We start from the raw sequence: 20,958 nt of genomic DNA, 5'->3' as shown, positions 1-20,958 counted from the left end.
CCCATAATTGGAATCCTTCGGAACCTTGGGAAAGGAATGGAGGATTCATGCTAGAGAAGCTTTCTCACAGTGAATTGGATTGGGGTTTGGATGGATATTGTGACATGTAATCCTACCAAATTGTGGTTCATGAAACTGTGTGGTATAATCAGTGATCGAGCATCATCTCTTCTTATGAACATTTAAACCAAGGGATTGGGAATTTGTTTGTTTTTAGAGAGAATTGGTGAGCCAAGGGATTGGGATCCAATCATATAAGATTGCCAAGCAAAATTCAATGAATGCATTGGTTGAGGAAGGGATAAAAGTTGTTTTGATTCGGAGATCTCAATATCTCCTAACACCCAATGAACTCCCCATTCCTGATTTACCACTTTCTCTTTACATTCTGCAATTAAATTCATGCAATCACCCCATCCCTTTTAATTTCAGCAATTTAGATTCTCGCTCTTTAATTCATGCAATTTTACATTCCGCAATTCTCATCTAAATCTTGATTCCGCTCAACTAGAACATACTTCTAATCCGAATTGCTCACTCAACCAATCCTTGTGGGATTCGACCTCACTCTATTGTGAGTTTTTACTTGACGATAACCGGTGCACTTGCCGGAAGGAATTTTGCCGATCGTGCAATTTCCTAAATCGTAGCATATCAAGTTTATGCAACATCAAGTTTATGGCGCCGTTGCCGGGGATTGGTTTTCGATTGACAATTCTCAAATTGGAAGTTAACTAGATTGAGCATTTATTTTTTTTTTTTTTGTTTTGATAATTTAGTTCAAGTTACTTGTTGAATTTTAACTTCTGCACTCTGTTACTTGTTTTCTTTCTTTATGCCTTTAATTTCAAGCAACTAACTCACTGACTCACTAACTATTTGAATTAATTCCTCAACTGCTCTAACCATACTCTTCCATTAACCAAGAGTATTTCACTTGTTTGTTGCCTGTGCTGTGTTCTTGTATGACAGGTAGGAGAGGAGAGACATCAACTCCTCCATATACCGAACCAGAGAGGACCCTTCATAGACTTAGAAGGGAAGCAAGAGGGAAGAGAGTACTGAGAGAAGAGGAATCTGAAGGAGAATCTGAGGACAATTTTGAGGAAGCTTTAGATCTCAACATGGATAGAGAAGTTCACAACCATGAGAGGGCTGATGGAAACAATGCCATTCCTGAGAGGAGGGTTCTTGGTTCATACATAAACCCAACCTCTGGGAATTGTGGTAGCAGCATTCAGAAACCACCCATTCAGGCCAACAATTTTGAACTCAAACCACAGCTAATATCACTTGTGGAGGATCATTGTTCATTTGGTGGGAGTGCTAATGAAGATCCAAACCAACATCTCACAAAATTCCTGAGAATTTGCGACACTGTAAAGTCCAATGGAGTCCAGGAAGATACCTATAAACTGCTCTTGTTCCCATTTTCACTTTGGGACAAGGCAGCTAAGTGGCTGGAATCATTCCCAAGGGGGAGCCTAACAACCTGGGATGAGGTGGAAAGCAAGTTTCTGGCACGTTTCTACCCCCCACAAAAGGTCAATAGGCTTCGATCTGAGGTTCAGACTTTTAGACAACAAGATGGTGAAACTCTCTACGAGGCATGGGAGAGATTCAAGGATTTGACAAGGAAATGCCCACCAGACATGTTCCATGACTGGGTGCAACTGCATATTTTCTATGATGGACTTTCTTATGAATCAAGGAAGGCTGTAGACCATTCATCAGGAGGTTCATTGAACAGGAAAAAGACTGTGGAAGAAGCCATTGAAGTGATTGAGACAGTGGCTGAGAATGAGTACTACTATGCTTCAGAGAGACACAACACTAAGGGAGTCATGGAGCTGAACCATGTTGATACAATTTTAGCCCAAAACAAGGTGTTTGCCAAGCAACTAGCAGAGCTCACCAGGAAATTAGAAACAAAGCAAGTGGCTGCAATACACACACAAGATCAAGAGGAAGTAAGCATTGAAGGAGGTGATTGGGAAGAGGCCAACTATGTGGGAAACCAACAAAGGCAATCATATGATCCACATTCCAACACTTACAACCCAGGATGGAAAAACCACCCAAACTTTGGGTGGGGGAACCAACAAACCCAACCACAAAACCACAAACCTTACAACCACAACCAACATAACAATTCCACATACCAAAAATCTAACTGATGACAAGTCATCTTAGCCTATTTTAACTAGCCTTTTTCTTTTGTTTTTAATTGAATTATGCACTTTCTTGAGCCATAAGCAAGCCAATTGGGTAGGTTTTCATGTTTCCTTTGATTTAATCAACCATGTATGAATTCATGCTATTTCATGAGGTTTTATGCTAAAATTGTCACATATTATGAAAGAATGAATATCTCATGATTTTGAGCATAGCTTTGATGTGTTTGGTTGATTAATGATAGGTGAAGAAAGCTTGGAGAAAGGTTGAAGCAAAGAGGAATGGCTAGGAGTGAAGAGAGGACAATGGTATAAGTGAAATTGAACCAGGAGGCATGAAGTTAGCCCCAACGTTAGCCCCCTAACTTGGAGGCTAACGTTGGAACTTGAATTCCTCCCTGGGCCACCAACGTTTGCGCCAAGGTTAGCCCCCTAACTTGGAGGCTAACGTTGGCACATGAATTACAAAGGGAGGCCAACGTTAGCCCCAACGTTAGCCCCCTAACTTGGAGGCTAACGTTGGAACTTGAGAAGATCTCCCTGGCCATCCAACGTTTGCGCCAACGTTAGGGGTCTAACTTTGACCCTAACGTTGGCGCCACACACCACAACAGCTTGAAGGGGTATACTTCCAACAAGAATAACTTGAGCTACAGAGCTCCAAATGAGGTGATTCAAGAAGCATTGGAAAGTAGGAATCAAGAGCTTTCCAAGAATATATGGCACTGCATGGTGGACACTAAAATTAAGGGAGAAAACTGCCCCGCAATGTGCATAAACGAACATGGTGACAACCTGCAGTGAGGCCAACTGACCTCTGCACCTTCAACGGAGTATAACTCGAGCTGTAGAGCTCCAAATGATGTGCTCCCAACGGCAATGGAAAGTAGACATCCAGGGCTTTCCAACAATGTATAATAGTATGGGGTGGACAATACATTTGAGCCTCCAGAACTGGCGTTTTCGCCAACGTTTGAGGGCTAACGTTACCTCAAACGCTGCACACCAAAGCCAGCGACCATGCCCTCTTCAAATGATCATAACTTGAGTTGTAGATGTCCAATTGAAGTGATTCCAAGTGGGTTAGAAAGCTGACATTCAGAGCATTCCAACCATATATGATAGTCTATATTGGGCATAAAATTGGCAACATGACAAGAGGACAAAGTTGGCGCCATAAATGTGCATAAGGGAGGCCAACGTTAGGGTCAAAGTTAGACCCCTAACGTTGGCACCAACGTCCATACCAGCAGATTGTGTTTGCTGATGTGAAAAGTTGGCCCTAACTTTGGCTCAAACTTTAGGTCCCACTTTGGCTAACCTCAAACCCGGTTCAATTGGTTCACTTTGGTTCTTCTTCAAACTTCAAGAGCAATCAACCAAGGCCTCTTTCAACCCAATTCCATCAAGAGCAAAGGCCCAATTGACATCACTCAAAGGCACAAGAAATAGATAAAATAGGAATTTCATTTAATTGTAATTTGTTTTTAATTTCATTTTCATTTCCATTTTGTAAAGCCTATATAAGGCATCATTTTCATATTTGTGAGGAGGCTGGCTCCACTAGGGAGCATTAGGATTTGAGAGCTCTCTCTTAGTTTTCAATTTCGTTTTGAATCTTGGGTTGAGAATTGAAGAAATTCTGTTTCAATCTCACCTTGAGAATTTTCTTGTTTACTTTCTCTGCACAATTGAATTTCCATTCCTGTTTACTACTTCACCTTCTCTTGGCTTCTGCAATTTACTTTTCTTTAATTTCTCTTGCAATTGTTCTTGTTGGATCTAGGAAGGCATTGAGATCTAGACTTGGTTATCTAGTCTCTTGGGTCCTGAGATCTTAATTCCAATTTTACATTCTCTGTTTATTGCTTTTCATGTTTATTTACATTTCTGTTTTGGTTCCGAATCAATCAAATCCATCTTTTACTTCTCTGCTTGTTGCAATTTAACTTTTCCTTGTTTAATTTCTGCAAATCCAATTCCCAATTCCCTTTACATTTAATGCAATTTACATTTCTTGCAATTTAAGTTTCTGCAATTTACTTTTCTTGCACTTTAAGTTTCTGCACATTTATTTTCTGCAACTTTAAATTCTCTGCGTTTTACATTCTGCTCTCAAAATTTCACCCAACCACTCAATGTTAGCTTGACTAAACTAATCACCCACTAAAATTGCTTGATCCATCAATCCCTGTGGGATCGACCTCACTCCCGTGAGTTTTTATTACTTGATGCGACCCGGTGCACTTGCCGGTTAGTTTTGTGGTGTTTTGTGAGAAATTCGTTTCTCATCAAAATATCCCATCAAGTTTTTGGCGCCGTTGCCGGGGATTGATTAGATCAACAATGATTAAGTGGGTGAGAAGTATAGATCAAGCATTTTCTTTATTTTTGTTTTCTGTTTCAAAGTGAAACCAAGGTGTTTGAGTTTTTGCCTCACTAAGAAATTCTCATCTCTGATATGAGTAATTTCAATTTTCATTGATGTTTGCAAAATACAAATGGAGTTCAACTCATCATTTGGTCAAACAAAATTTTATGGGATATCACCCACCATCACCAATCTCTAATGATGGCTGGGGATATCACCAAGAAACTTCAAATTCTGGGCACTCCAATTCATGGAGCTATGCTTCAGAACCACAAGATGAGAAAGAAAATCATATGGGATATTTCTTTCCACCACAAAATAATGCAAGTCATGATTCTAATGGTGGCTGGGAAGGGAATTCTAGTGCTCCATATGATAATCATCCAAAGATATCATCACTTGACCATACTTCAACCGAAAGCCCCTTTCAAAACTCACCACCCACACAAACTTCCATGAACCACTCAAGGCTTTCAGAGCTTGAGTCCAAGTTCGAAAAATATGCGAAAGAAGCACAAATATCCGAGAAAAGGCAAGAAGCTTTCTTCAAAAATATGAATGAAGAAGTAGAGAAAATAAGGAGGAGCTTAGAACCACTGAGCAAGAAAAATGAAGGCCAATTGATGGATATAAAAGAGGAAGTGGAGGAGCAAGAAAGTAAAGTAGTCATTCCAAACTCAAGTGAGGCAGAGAAGTACATAAAGGAGGAGTTCATGGAACCACCAATACAAAAGGCTCTGGATGAATACAAAACTCCAACAATCACACAACCACCAAAACATGGATTCAAAGAAGTGAAGGCAATTGACAAAAGCACCAAGAAGAGGATTGTGACCAAACTACCAAGGACAACATTCAAGAGGAGGTCAACCACACGCAATCCAACCCCTGGACCAATAGCAGGCAAGCTCAATCAAGCCATGTACAACAAAAAGCTTGCTGAGAGGAAACCAAGACAGGGGGCAATAGCTGAATCTTCTCCTCTCTTAAAGTCATTCCTCTTAACAAATTGGAAGAAGAGGAAGAAAGTAAACAACATGTCAACAGTAGGTACATTTCTTTTCCTTGCTTTGTTCAAATTTCAATAAATTGGCATATGGTTACATTCTAAGTTTGGTGTTGCCCTGCAACAAACTGTTTTCCATCTTCATGGATGATTGCATCAATTTTACATGAAAATGACACACCAAGATTCTAAGTTTGGTGTGCCACCTATTTTTCTATGCAAATCAATCCAGCAACATCACTTGTCTGCATAATCATATTGCCTTTTACAGTGTTATTTTTCTTCTTAGTTGGATAATTTTTGTTTTCCCTTTGTTTCATTTATTTACTTGTTTTTAATGCTTTCCTTCATTAACTGTTTTGTTAATACATCACCAAGACATCCTTATTCATAACAGACTCTTCATTTGGTGATTGTACTTAACATATAACAGTTTCTTTTGTTTAGTTTTAGTTCAAATAAATCGACATAGGATTGCATTCTAAGTTTGGTGTTGCTATGCAACACAATTTGCTTCAAATCTTTACTGGATACTTGCATTGATTCCAAGCGAAAGTGTCACATTAAGTTTGGTGTGCCACTTATCTTTTATGCAAAGTATTATGCTCACCTTCTTAAGTTTGCAATCACAATGTCTCTGTCTCTTGTGCCTTGATTATTATCTTTAATTTTGCTTGCTTGAAACACATGTATTACTAACATTCCTTGTGTAAGACATTCATGATCCATCTTAGCTCCATAGCCACGGTTCTAATAGTTGCTTGAGGATGAGCAAGCATTCTGAGTTTGGTATGGGAAGGAGGAGAATGGGAGGAAAATGACAACAATAGAGAAGATGAACTACAAGGTTGTAAAGTTCCTTTTCCTCTCAATTGTTTCAAGCACTATGAACTGCATGATTGTCTTTACCTTCTCTGTATGCATGTGTGTATGAAAAGGCATAGTTTGATTTCTAAATTGCAACATGGTGCTATGTCATTATGATTTCCAACTTGAGTTTTGTGAATTCAAAAGCAACAAAAGTATCACGATCATAAACAAACAAGGCATTAAAGAAGATTTTAGCATGTGCATAAAAGTATTGGTAAGCTAGTATGTTTGATTGTTGCTTAATTGCATTAGATTTTATTTAATTGAAGTTTTCATCTAGGACATTTTGTGAAATCTTTTAAAATCATGAAAACCTTGAAGAAGCAAATGCAAAATAAAGCAAGAAAAGAAAAAGGGAAAGAATGAGAAAGCTGAAGGCTCTGAGTACCAATGGCAATTCAATTGTTAAGTACTTGTGGTGTTTATGTATCAAGCCAAATGCTTGAAAACAAAACACTTAGAAGTCAAGGTTAGGCTCAAAGTGCAAAAGCACTCCCTCAAAGCTCAAGGCTCTGAGCATCAATGATTAGAGAGTCAAGAAAAGAAAAGAAAAATGAGCTTAATGAAGTCCTCTAATCAAATGCTTGTGGTGCTTATGTATCAAGTGGTAATACTTGAAAACAAAGCATTTAGAAGTCGTAGCTTTGTTATCAACTCATGGGGCAAAGCACCCAAAAAGGAGAAGCTAATAAGAAAATCAAAAGCTTGTTTCAAGGAAGAAATATAAGAAAAAGATTTCATAAATTGAGCTAGATGGAAGCATCAATCATTTACATTTCTTTTGTGATTGTAGTATGCTTAGAAAACTAGCTTACCATGAACATTGAGTTGCTATTCTTCTTGCCTTGGATTGTCAATCTTTATTGCATGATTCTTTTCTTGCTTGGGGACAAGCAAGCTTTAAGTTTGGTGTTGTGATCACAAGTCATCTTAGCCTATTTTAACTAGCCTTTTTCTTTTGTTTTTAATTGAATTATGCACTTTCTTGAGCCATAAGCAAGCCAATTGGGTAGATTTTCATGTTTCCTTTGATTTAATCAACCATGTATGAATTCATGCTATTTCATGAGGTTTTATGCTAAAATTGTCACATATTATGAAAGAATGAATATCTCATGATTTTGAGCATAGCTTTGATGTGTTTGGTTGATTAATGATAGGTGAAGAAAGCTTGGAGAAAGGTTGAAGCAAAGAGGAATGGCTAGGAGTGAAGAGAGGACAATGGTATAAGTGAAATTGAACCAGGAGGCATGAAGTTAGCCCCAACGTTAGCCCCCTAACTTGGAGGCTAACGTTGGAACTTGAATTCCTCCCTGGGCCACCAACGTTTGCGCCAACGTTAGCCCCCTAACTTGGAAGCTAACGTTGGCACATGAATTACAAAGGGAGGCCAACGTTAGCCCCAACGTTAGCCCCCTAACTTGGAGGCTAACGTTGGAACTTGAGAAGATCTCCCTGGCCATCCAACGTTTGCGCCAACGTTAGGGGTCTAACTTTGACCCTAACGTTGGCGCCACACACCACAACAGCTTGAAGGGGTATACTTCCAACAAGAATAACTTGAGCTACAGAGCTCCAAATGAGGTGATTCAAGAAGCATTGGAAAGTAGGAATCAAGAGCTTTCCAAGAATATATGGCACTGCATGGTGGACACTAAAATTGAGGGAGAAAACTGCCCCGCAATGTGCATAAACGAACATGGTGACAACCTGCAGTGAGGCCAACTGACCTCTGCACCTTCAATGGAGTATAACTCGAGCTGTAGAGCTCCAAATGATGTGCTCCCAACGGCAATGGAAAGTAGACATCCAGGGCTTTCCAACAATGTATAATAGTATGGGGTGGACAATACATTTGAGCCTCCAGAACTGGCGTTTTCGCCAACGTTTGAGGGCTAACGTTACCTCAAACGCTGCACACCAAAGCCAGCGACCATGCCCTCTTCAAATGATCATAACTTGAGTTGTAGATGTCCAATTGAAGTGATTCCAAGTGGGTTAGAAAGCTGACATTCAGAGCATTCCAACCATATATGATAGTCTATATTGGGCATAAAATTGGCAACATGACAAGAGGACAAAGTTGGCGCCATAAATGTGCATAAGGGAGGCCAACGTTAGGGTCAAAGTTAGACCCCTAACGTTGGCACCAACGTCCATACCAGCAGATTGTGTTTGCTGATGTGAAAAGTTGGCCCTAACTTTGGCTCAAACTTTAGGTCCCACTTTGGCTAACCTCAAACCCGGTTCAATTGGTTCACTTTGGTTCTTCTTCAAACTTCAAGAGCAATCAACCAAGGCCTCTTTCAACCCAATTCCATCAAGAGCAAAGGCCCAATTGACATCACTCAAAGGCACAAGAAATAGATAAAATAGGAATTTCATTTAATTGTAATTTGTTTTTAATTTCATTTTCATTTCCATTTTGTAAAGCCTATATAAGGCATCATTTTCATATTTGTGAGGAGGCTGGCTCCACTAGGGAGCATTAGGATTTGAGAGCTCTCTCTTAGTTTTCAATTTCGTTTTGAATCTTGGGTTGAGAATTGAAGAAATTCTGTTTCAATCTCACCTTGAGAATTTTCTTGTTTACTTTCTCTGCACAATTGAATTTCCATTCCTGTTTACTACTTCACCTTCTCTTGGCTTCTGCAATTTACTTTTCTTTAATTTCTCTTGCAATTGTTCTTGTTGGATCTAGGAAGGCATTGAGATCTAGACTTGGTTATCTAGTCTCTTGGGTCCTGAGATCTTAATTCCAATTTTACATTCTCTGTTTATTGCTTTTCATGTTTATTTACATTTCTGTTTTGGTTCCGAATCAATCAAATCCATCTTTTACTTCTCTGCTTGTTGCAATTTAACTTTTCCTTGTTTAATTTCTGCAAATCCAATTCCCAATTCCCTTTACATTTAATGCAATTTACATTTCTTGCAATTTAAGTTTCTGCAATTTACTTTTCTTGCACTTTAAGTTTCTGCACATTTATTTTCTGCAACTTTAAATTCTCTGCGTTTTACATTCTGCTCTCAAAATTTCACCCAACCACTCAATGTTAGCTTGACTAAACTAATCACCCACTAAAATTGCTTGATCCATCAATCCCTGTGGGATCGACCTCACTCCCGTGAGTTTTTATTACTTGATGCGACCCGGTGCACTTGCCGGTTAGTTTTGTGGTGTTTTGTGAGAAATTCGTTTCTCATCAAAATATCCCATCACTAACCAAAGATCATACCAAACCACACAAAACACTTACTCTCAACCACCATATCATGACCAAAATAATCAACCTGCCCAACCTAATCCGAACCAACAATTTCAAGATCAATTAAACAGGATAGAAGGAATGCTTGCAACCATGGGTCAGGACATAAGTGAGTTGAAAAGCTTTAGGGATGATGTGAGATCTACCTTAAGGAACCATGGTGAAAAACTCAAGAGGATGGAGTCTCAAGTAGGAGAGCCATCTCAACAGGCCCCCAAGTCAACTGCAGTGTTCCCTAGTGACACAGAAAAGAACCCTAAAGGGGAACAAAAGGGAGTGAGATGGGAAGAATGCAAGGCCATCACCATATTGAAGGAAGTCTCAGAAGAAGAAGGAATCAGACCCTCAGAACAGGAGTCAGAAATCTTGAAGGAAGGTGTGGAAGAAGCTAAGCAGGAAAGTGAAACTGAGCAAGCCAAGGAACTGCAAAAAGGCATGCTGGAAACATACCAACCAAAAGCACCATTTCCTCAGAGGTTAGGAGGAGGTGAAAAAGGGAAAACCTATTCAAGGTTCTTAGAGACATTTAAGTCTCTCCATATCAATATTCCCTTTCTTGAGATTCTCCAGCAGATGCCTACATATATCAAGTATTTAAAGGAATTGCTGAGCAAGAAAAGAGTTTTGAAGGGAGGACAAACTGTAATAATGAACAAAGAATGCATTGCCCTCATCAAGAAGGACATAGTCTCTAAGAAAACAGACCCAGGAAGTTTTCATATCCCCTGCATCATAGGGGAAACAAAAATTGACAAAGGATTCTGTGATTTAGGAGCTAGCATAAATGTGATGCCTCTGACTCTTATGAAGAGGCTACAACTGAATGAGGTGAGATCCACTGATGTAATCATACAACTGGCTGACAAAACTCAGAAGCAAGCTGAAGGGGTAGTTGAGAATGTGCTGGTGAAAGTGGGAAATTATTTCTTCCCCACAGACTTTGTCATTTTGGACATGGAGGAAAGCTACCTACACCCTATCATTCTGGGAAGGCCATTTCTAGCCACTGCTAGAGCGCTCATAGATGTAGAACAAGGAGAGCTAATTTTGAGAATACATGATGAACAGCTCACTTTCAATGTTTTCAAACCTGCATCTGAGCCTGAACCAAAACCTGAAAAGCCTAAGGATGATAGTAGCCATCTGTGTTTGGAGGAAAGCAATCCAGCAGCTGAAACTCTGAAACAGTCCTTGGAAGGCAAACAAGAATTGCAAGAGTTAAAGCCACAAGAATCAATAGAAACAGATCAGAAGGATCCTCCTGGCATAAGGGTCAATGAAGAAATCCTCAAGAGAAAGGGAAGAATTGTAAAGAAATTGCCAAGAGGGTGGAGAAACAAGAAAATTCCCACTGAAGGTTTCTCTCCGGGAGATAAAGTGATATCAAGTCATTATCTGCCAATCCCACCTGGCCTCAAAACCATTCCTTCCCAGCTCCCTCAAGTGTTCACAATCAGGAAAGTTCTTTCTATGGAACATTTGGAAATCATGAAGGAATCAAATGGGGACGTTTTCATAGTGAGAGGAGAGGACATCAAGCACTACAATCCACCCTAACAAGGGGCAACCGTCAAGCTAATGACGTTAAAGAAGCGCTTGTTGGGAGGCAACCCAACCTGAGGTAATACTCCCTTGCTGTTTCTTTTATTTGTTTCAATAAAAAGGTGAAGTAGTTTCTGTGCATTGCAAAGAATTAAGTTTGGTGTTTCACACCAAACAATGAATTCGTGGATCAATAATTCAAAGGGGAATGTGTGACTCTAAGTTTGGTGTTCCACCACACAGATCAACTGAACACAACAACCTTTGAATTATATGAAAGGAACAACCATTCTAAGCAATCACAGGAATGCTTAAAATCCTTAGCAGCAACTTCATTCCAAGGAGAATTCAAGGACTCAAAGAGCAGAGGAGTAAGTAGGAGACTAAGTTTGGTGTTCACACACCAACTTAAGACTCAGACACTTGCCCATACATAGTTGAGCTAACCACTCAAGTGCTTGAGAAGCAAGCAACTTCATCACTCTTTGCAGGAAAGGAAACAAGGATTTTAGAAAGAACATGAAGCAACAACTAGGAGAAGAAGGAGAAATCAAATTGTTTCCTGGCAACAAAGAGAAAACAAGGAATTTCACAAGGTGGTGTTGTTCCTTGACAATTCTTTAAAAAGGGCAAACAAAAGCATGCTTGTTCTGGTTTAAACTGTAATTGTTGAATCTTTCTGGAATGTGAAGTTTCTAGTATGTTTGTCTGTTTATTGCTTTGAATAAAGTGAATGCCTAGATGTTTGGATATAACTTCACCTTCTTAAACAAATGCTTGCCATGCTTGTTCTGTTTCCAAAAATAAAAGAAAAGTTTGAACAAAAGTAACTTGGCTCAATTAGTGACAAATCAAGTAGAATTAAGTGGTGGTATGCATGCTTGATTGTTTAGTCAGATCACTGGAAATAGAGTGTAGAATTATCATTTTTTGTGTAGAAATTGAAAACTGTCTATGGATCTTGATGAATAAATGTCTTTGGCCATGAAAAAGAAAGAAAAAGAAGAAGAAAAAGCCACTGAAAAAGGGCAACCAAAAAGCAAAAAAAAAATTGAGAAAATAAGCTAGGCACCAATGGTTTGAACTTCTGAGACAAATGCCTGTGGTGTTTATGTATTAAGGATATGCTTGGATGAATAGGTTCTGAGGAGTGTTTCAACACTTGGTAACTTGGGTTAACTAACCCGGGATTATCAACCAAAAGTCCATTATCAAGAGCAACCTAAATACAAAACATTTAGTCACACAAAGAGGTGCTGGGCACCAATGTCTCAAGAAGAAATGTGAACTAAAATGCCTGGAATGGATATGTGTAGTGCACTGATAAGAAAAAGAAAATGCCAAAGGCTTGTGCAACACATGACACTAAGCAAACAAGGAGCAAAGGAGCTCTAAGAAAAAGAAAAGAAAAACAAAGAAGAAAAAAGTGCCAAGGACATAAGAATAACAAGAGGCCATAGCAGTGTTTGATGGATGCAATGAAAAAGTGATAATCTTACCTGATAAGAATGAAAAAGTGATGCTGCAACTTTCTGCATAAAACCCTTCTGATGAACTTCAAATGCTTGCTAATATAGCCAATGTAATTGCTTTCTGTTTCATACTTTCTTCTCAAATAACTCAGGACTTGCTTAGGGACAAGCAAGTATTAAGTTTGGTGTTGTGATGCCAAGGCATCTTAGGCTAGTTTCACTAGCATTTTTCTGTTAGTTTTAGTTGTTTTATGCATTTTCTTGAGCTTAAAGTAACCAAGAATGGTTAAATGAATAACAAAGCAATGAACCATCCAAACAGTATGATTTTGATGCAAATTCCATGAGTTTTTAGTTATATTACTTGAATGCTATGAATGGAAGATTTCTCATGAAATTTTGCAAGACTTTGATGCAATTGTTTGGATGATTTCAGGGAAGAAGAGGCTAGGCAAGGAAGCAACAAAATCAATGAAGGAAGCTTGAATATCACATGTGGAGTTTAAGTTCCAGTTTAAGCTTAAACTGGAACTTAAACTACCAAGCCATATAATGCTGGAAATGGCGTTTAAGTTCCAGTTTAAGCCTAAACTGGAGCTTAAACGCCCGAATCATGAAGGCTAAGAAATGCTGGAACTGGCGTTTAACCTCCAGTTTAACCTTAAACTGGAAGTTAAACGCCAGAATGAGAATTTCACCAAGGGAGCATCTCCACGTTTAAGCTCCAGTTTAACCTTAAACTGGAGCTTAAACGTGTTCGACACAATTTCTCACTAGGAAGCATTTCCACGTTTAACCTCCAGTTTAACCTTAAACTGGAGGTTAAACGCCAGAAGTAAGAAAGGCACCAGGAGCATTTCCACGTTTAAGCTCCAGTTTAATCTTAAACTGGAGCTAAAACGTGTTCGACTATTTTTCTCCTCCAGGGTTGCTTTCTCATTTCCACGTTTAAGCTTCAGTTTAACCTTAAACTGAAGCTTAAACGTGTTCGACTATTTCTCTCCTCCAGGGTTGCTTTCTCATTTCCACGTTTAAGCTTCAGTTTAACCTTAAACTGAAGCTTAAACGTGTTCGACCCAATTGCTCCTCCAGGGTTGCTTTCTTCATTTCCACGTTTAAGCTTCAGTTTAACCTTAAACTGAAGCTTAAACGTGTTCGACATTTCACACTCCTGGGTTGCTTTCTTCCATTTCCACGTTTAAGTTTCAGTTTAACCTTAAACTGAAACTTAAACTTAAACTTAAACGCCACTTTTTGAAAGGGGTTTCTGGGCCAAATATATTGAAGTTTAAGTTAGCATTTGAGCACAAACATTAACTTAAACGTATTATGGTATGAAACCCAATTGAATATCATGGTTTATGGGATTGGGCCTGAAGAATTGATAAGTCTGGAGCTTCAATTTGTTGAGTCTTGTGTCATTACTTGTTTATCACTAAGTTTGCTCAATGAATATTACAGAATTGGATCACAGCCTCATCAGGATTATGGACCATAAACCCAAAGCAAAAGGAAATCAGGGAAAGGCCTCAAAGCCCAAGAAACACAACAAGAGCTCAATTTAGAAAGTGTATAAATAGGATAGAATTTAAGTTAGTTAGGGGACTTTTGGGGGAACTTTACATGGAGAACTTTGGATCATTTTCTTTTAGTTTTGTAATTGAATTCAGAGCTATGACTCACTAAACCCCTTTCATTGGGTTAGGGAGCTCTATTGTAATTCAATGAATCAATAATAGTTTTATCTTCTTCTTCAATCTTTTCTCTTGAATTTTGTTAGAAAGCTTCTCGATCTAATTTCATTGGGTAGTTGTATTGGGAAAGAAACTACCCATAATTGGAATCCTTCGGAACCTTGGGAAAGGAATGGAGGATTCATGCTAGAGAAGCTTTCTCACAGTGAATTGGATTGGGGTTTGGATGGATATTGTGACATGTAATCCTACCAAATTGTGGTTCATGAAACTGTGTGGTATAATCAGTGATCGAGCATCATCTCTTCTTATGAACATTTAAACCAAGGGATTGGGAATTTGTTTGTTTTTAGAGAGAATTGGTGAGCCAAGGGATTGGGATCCAATCATATAAGATTGCCAAGCAAAATTCAATGAATGCATTGGTTGAGGAAGGGATAAAAGTTGTTTTGATTCGGAGATCTCAATATCTCCTAACACCCAATGAACTCCCCATTCCTGATTTACCACTTTCTCTTTACATTCTGCAATTAAATTCATGCAATCACCCCATCCCTTTTAATTTCAGCAATTTAGATTCTCGCTCTTTAATTCATGCAATTTTACATTCCGCAATTCTCATCTAAATCTTGATTCCGCTCAACTAGAACATACTTCTAATCCGAATTGCTCACTCAACCAATCCTTGTGGGATTCGACCTCACTCTATTGTGAGTTTTTACTTGACGATAACCGGTGCACTTGCCGGAAGGAATTTTGCCGATCGTGCAATTTCCTAAATCGTAGCATATCAAGTTTATGCAACATCAACAATCACGATAAGTTTAACAACTCAAGGGCCTCCAGTTAATCAATTAAAGCCAAGAATATAAAAAAAAGCTAAATAAGAATCATAAATCTGAAATACCTCAATTGCATTTAATAAAAGGAAATTGATCCAAAAATATAAAGAGTTCATAAGCCAATTTGGCAACATAAGTAATTAAATGAGAGCATTAAAGTATCTGAAAGTAAAAGAGAAATATAAAGTAAAGGAAATATTGAACCTGATGAAGAGTTGAAATCCTAAATCCTTTAAGAGGAATCCTAATCCTAAAACCTAAGAGAGAGGAGAGAACCTCTCTCTCTAAAAACTACATCTAAACTATGAAAAGTGAATAATGATCTCCTTCCTATGAATGGATGCATTCTCCCACTTTATAACCTCTAATATGTACTTTCTGGACTTGGATCTGGGCCAAAAAGGGTTTCAGAAATCGCTGGGGGCATTTTCTGCAGTTTCTGGTGCTTGGCATCTGTCACGCGTCCGCATGGGTCACGCGGTCGCGTCATCTGGAGTTTTCCTTATCACGCGTTCGCTTCGGTCACGCGTATGCGTCATTTGTGTTCTGCTCAAGGCACGCGTCCGCGTCAGTCACGCATTCGCGTCACTTCCTTTTCGTGCTAGACATGCGGCCGCGTCGTCCATGCGTTCGCATCGCTGCCAGTTTCTTCAAAAACTTCATTTTGTACTTTCCTTCCATTTTTGTATGTTTCCTTTCCATCCTTTAAATCATTCCTGCCTTAGGAGATCTGAAAATACTTAACACACAAATCACGGCATTGAATGGTAATAAAAGGTAATTAAAATAAATATTTTTAAAGCATAGGAAACATGTTTTTCACATATATCACATAATAGGGAAGGGGAAAGTAAAACCATACAATTTCACATGAATAAGTGGGTGAAGGATTGAATAAATCACTTAAATTGAGCACAAAATATATCATAAAATATTGGTTTATCAACCTCCCCACACTTAAACAATAGCATGTCCTCATGCTAAATTCAAGATAAAGAGTAAGGTAAAGTGGTGGAATTTCATGCAATGCAATATATTCTAAATACAAACTACCTAAATGAATCATGCAATTCTAGTTATTATTCACTTGTATATAAAACTTACATGTTGTTAAATTAATTCATATCCTCAAGGAATCATATATGCATAGCCAAATCTTAGATAATGTTAAAGCACTTTTACAATTGAGATGGGTAAAAATATTTCACAAACTTGCAAGACACTTAACAATTAAGCAGAGATATATGGTGATGAGCTATTGAACCCTCACTGGATTTTGTGTTTACTCTCTAGTAACTCAGTGTTTATTGGGTTAATCACTCTATTCTTTTTCTATCCTTACTTTCTATAACTTTGTTCTTCATCTAACCAATCAACAAATATGGAATACAGACATACAAAAATCATGAGGTCTATTTCAAGGTTGTAATGGGGCCAAGGTAAAGGTAAGGGTATATGTATAAGGCTAAGTGAGTTAATAAGTGAATCCTTGATTAGTCTAAGATCTCACCCAACATACATATTTCATATAAATTAAAGTTCCTTAACCTATTTGCCCAAATTTTCCCACTTTGTATTGCAGACTCATGCATTAGATTTAATTCTGTCCCATGTGCATTGATTCTTTTTATTTTGCAACTGGAGAATTTTTGTATCCCCTTTAAAAAATTTTTTTTATATATATATTATTTTTTATTTTTTTATTATTATTATTATCAATGCACATGGTAATTCAATTGTTTTGATTTCACATGAGCATGCTTCCCAAATTTTGTTTTTGAAACAACTTATTCTTTTTAAATTCCTACTTTGTTTCTATCATCCCAAGTTCCCATAAAATTCCCTACTCTTAAATTGTACACAATATCTATCTTAAGCTAACCAAGGATTCAACTTGGGATTTTTATTTTGTTTTTCTGCTTAAGGCTAGTAATGTGGTTTATAGAACAAGAGGGGATTAAAAAAGCTCAAGGGGCTAACAAGGATGATGTAAGAGGTAGGCTAATTTGGGATAAGTGAGGAAAAATTCAAATGATGGCCTCAATCATCTCATGGTATGTATCTATATTCTATATTGGACATATAGATTAAAACAAAGTAAAGAACATCAGAATGAAAAAGAAGGGTAAAACACACAGGAATAAAATTTATGGTTTGAATGTAACCATACAATTAGGCTCAAAACTCACGGACTGTGTATTCTCTAGCTCAAACATCATATATCAGTTATACATGTCATGCAAGTAGAATTCAAGAGTTCCTATTATTCTCATTGTAAATCTTAGGGTGGCCCTTAAAATCTTAGTGTTCCTCCTTGATGAGATGTTGTTAACTAACTAACATGTAATGCTATATATACAAGGTGTGTGGATTGTTTTAATTTATTAAAGTTTCTAGTTTACTCCTTTTATTTTCAATTAAACTAAACTATTATATGCTAAAGGGGTAAACTATACTAATTAATCCACATATTCTATAACTAATAAGTTTAGAATTGCAAACTAAGCTAAATGTCTAAGATATAAACTAAAGTGCAAAATGCAGAAATAAAGTAGAAATACAGCAAAAGAATAATGTATAAGTACTGAAGAATAAAAATAAAAATAAAGTTAAAAATACAGAAAAATAAACAAAATAAGATAAAGAGTCTATAGTGGTTCACCAAAAAGATACGCCAGGGATGGCGACCTCTCCACACTTAAAATATAGCATCGTCCTTGATGCTCACTCAAGCTGGGTGTGAAGGGGTGTCATCACCGGAAGGGTGGGCTGCTGGAGTCTCTGTGGTGGCCGGAAGATCTGCAGACTGGATGAGTGTAGGAGGGTCTGTCTGCTGCAGGGGAGGCGCTAACTGTAGAGGCATCTCTAGGTCTGCGACCTGAATCTTGTGAGGCTCTACATGCTGTGGTGCAGCCTGCTCTGGTCCTGCCTGCTCAACCTCTCTCTGTGCGTGTGTCTCCTCCTCATGCTCGTCCGCCTCCTCCTCAGATGGCTCTAATGGTGTGTCAGGCTCGGAGGGAATGTCGTCGCCAGATCGGATCATCAACTTGAGGTGCTCATAGCATTGCTTATTGCGACGCTCAGATCTCTCATATCGCCGCCGGTTGCGGTGCTCCATCTGGTCCAGCTCCTGAAATAGACAGTGCACGAGGTGGTAAACGGGCTCTGAGGCAGATGGAGGTGCAGTGGTGGTAGCTGGTGCAGCAGTAGATGAAGAAGGGGCAGCTGAAGGTGTGGCAGTCTCATCAGAAGCGGTGAGGAATGGGGGTCTGTAGCCTAAAGCCTGAAACTTCTTGCTGTGAGGAATGATCTTCTTGCAATCTGCAATAGCTGGCTTCTCATCAGCAAGTTCCCAAGGCACGTCAGCTCGACGGCCTAGCTGGGTGACCAGATAAGGGAAAGGGAGAGTGCCTCTGACATGGACCCTGGCCATGTAATACCGGATGAATCGTGGAAGATACAGGTCCTTACCCTCCATCACACACCAGATGAGGGTGATCATAGCAGCGGGCAGCTCCGTCTCATGAGTGCTTGGCATAACAAAGTTGCTCAGGATCTGGTGCTAGAGCCGAGCCTCATCATTCAGATACATCAGCTTGATTCCCTTAGGCATTGCTGTGTTCTTTCCCATGACCCATGGGACAGTAGGATCAAGGGCTATCCTCTGCTTGATAGCATCCCAGTCAAATCTCATAAAGCGCATGTCCTCTTCAGCCTTTTGTTAGCCGTCAGGCTGATCTGATTTAGGCTAAAGGTGGAGGATGTCCTCAATGGCTTCCTCAGTGACCAAAATCTGTTTCCCTCTGAGGTGCACTGCATCCAGGGTAGTCTTGAAATAGTTGCAGTAAAACTCTCTGACCCAGGAAGCATTGACCTCTATCAAGTTTCTCTCCAAGAAGAACCAACCTCTCTGTTTTATCTGTCCAGAGGTGTATTGTTGTAGTTCTTCTGGAATTTTCAGAATTCTCTCCAGGTACAGGTTCCTGGAGGTGGCAAACACTGGATACTTCAGCTTACAGTATCTGTTTGCAAATTTAACTGGATCATTGGCAGTGAAGAGCTAGTCAGCCTTCTCCTGCGGGGTAAAGTGCTTTTCCCGCTAGGAGTCATCATGTAAGATGTCCAGGATAGACATAGAGGATTCGCCTCTTTTCCATTTGCCAGTAGTTGCTTTGCCTTTTCCTTTGCGCTGAGGGTTAGACATCCTGAAAAGCAGAAATTTCAGGGTATAATTGAAGAACAAAGCAGGAAAACAAGTAGGCAAATAGAATAATAACAATATAAGCACATAGTGGCAAAAGAGCAGTAGAGTTATGAAATGAGTTAAGTATATATGCATTATGGACTGTATTTGAGTTAGAAATTCGAGATGAAAAATCACAATCTAAAATGTAATCTAATTAGAATTCATGTTAATTAGGAAAAAGAATAATCATGCCTTGAGTTAGAAAGTTAAAGAAAATAGTCAAAAACTAAAAAGAGAAGTTTGACAGTTATATCGGTTAGGATTGAAAAAGAGGTTAGAAAGTGGAAATCAGTGAGTTAGGAGAAAAGAAATTAAAGTGAGTGGCATTGAGAAATGTTTCCTAGGTAACAATAAATTCACAAATTTAAAGAATAATCAACTCATATTCAAGCAAAAATTTCAGTGTATTGATGATAATTCAGAAGGATAGAAAAGTTGCAAAACTAACATGAAATCATCAATAGTGCAAGTAATTAACTAGGGCATCAAAAGGAATAAGAATGCTAGCCCGGGCAGGCATGAATTGGTTTGGTTGTAGCCAAGTAAGGCAAAATAGTAAATTACCAAACTCAATTCATGAAAACAATTTGCAGAAAATTGGGCAGCATTTCGGCTAAAATTGGATGATCCCGGAAATAAACAGTAAGGAAAATAGTTCATAGGAATTAAATAAAGCTGCTAATAGACACAAACAGTAGGAACAGTAAAGAACAGTCTTAACAGCAGCATGAACAGTGAGAACATCATAGCAAAATTAGAATTGAGAAAATTGATGAAACAAGTAGCAAGAACGGCACAATTATCAGGCCTAAATTCACTAACCACATCCTAGCTACCTAACCACCTAGAATCCACTACAAACATGCATCTCTAACTAGCCTAATTCGAACATAATCTGAAAAATAAGCAAATAACTACAAGTGATAGAGAAATTAGCATTCGGCGGAACCTGGTATGTGTAAGAGCAGAGGTGAGGGCAGAGAGATGGTGGTGGTGTTGCGGCGGCGTGGTGGTGGAGCAGGGGCGGTGGCAGGGGCTTCGGATTGGGGTCAATGGTGGAGAGGGGGGTAAGGAGGAAGGGAGGCGAGGGTGGTGATGCTGTGGTGGTGGTCGGTGGTGGGAGGCGGTAGTCAGAGGTTAGCCGCGATGGGGGGCAGTGGCGGAGGGGAGAGAAGAGAAGGGAAGAGAAGGAGGGGAGAAGGAAGAAGGAGGGGGTGGGCGTCGCGGTGGGTCTGGGTGGTTGGGGGTGGTGCGGTGGTGATGGCTTCAGAGGAGGGAGTTGCAGAGAAGGGGAGGAGAAGGGGAGGAGAAGGGGGGGTATGGGGGCGCGATGGGGTTAGGGTTCGCGTGACTTGGGGTTAGTGGATTCAAATCCACGCGTACGCGTGGGGCACGCGATCGCGTGGATTGGGTAAAAGATGAATGACGTGGTCGCGTGAGGCACGCGACCGCATCGCTGAAATTTGTGCTAG

At 39.2% G+C, this 20,958-nt stretch overlaps 1 non-coding gene across 1 annotated transcript; it reads right to left on the bottom strand.

Moving 5' to 3' along the window:
* Positions 1–1,550: 1,550 nt before the first annotated feature.
* Positions 1,551–1,654, bottom strand: LOC112731364 (small nucleolar RNA R71). Its single transcript, XR_003167145.1, has one exon. It is a non-coding gene; the product is annotated as a small nucleolar RNA R71 (small nucleolar RNA).
* Positions 1,655–20,958: the final 19,304 nt, after the last annotated feature.

The sequence above is a fragment of the Arachis hypogaea genome, chromosome 12 (genome assembly GCF_003086295.3).
Source record: "Arachis hypogaea cultivar Tifrunner chromosome 12, arahy.Tifrunner.gnm2.J5K5, whole genome shotgun sequence".
Classification (NCBI taxonomy): Eukaryota; Viridiplantae; Streptophyta; class Magnoliopsida; order Fabales; family Fabaceae; genus Arachis; species Arachis hypogaea.
Note: the sequence above shows the minus strand (reverse complement) of the source record. Positions and strands in the feature narration are given on the sequence as shown.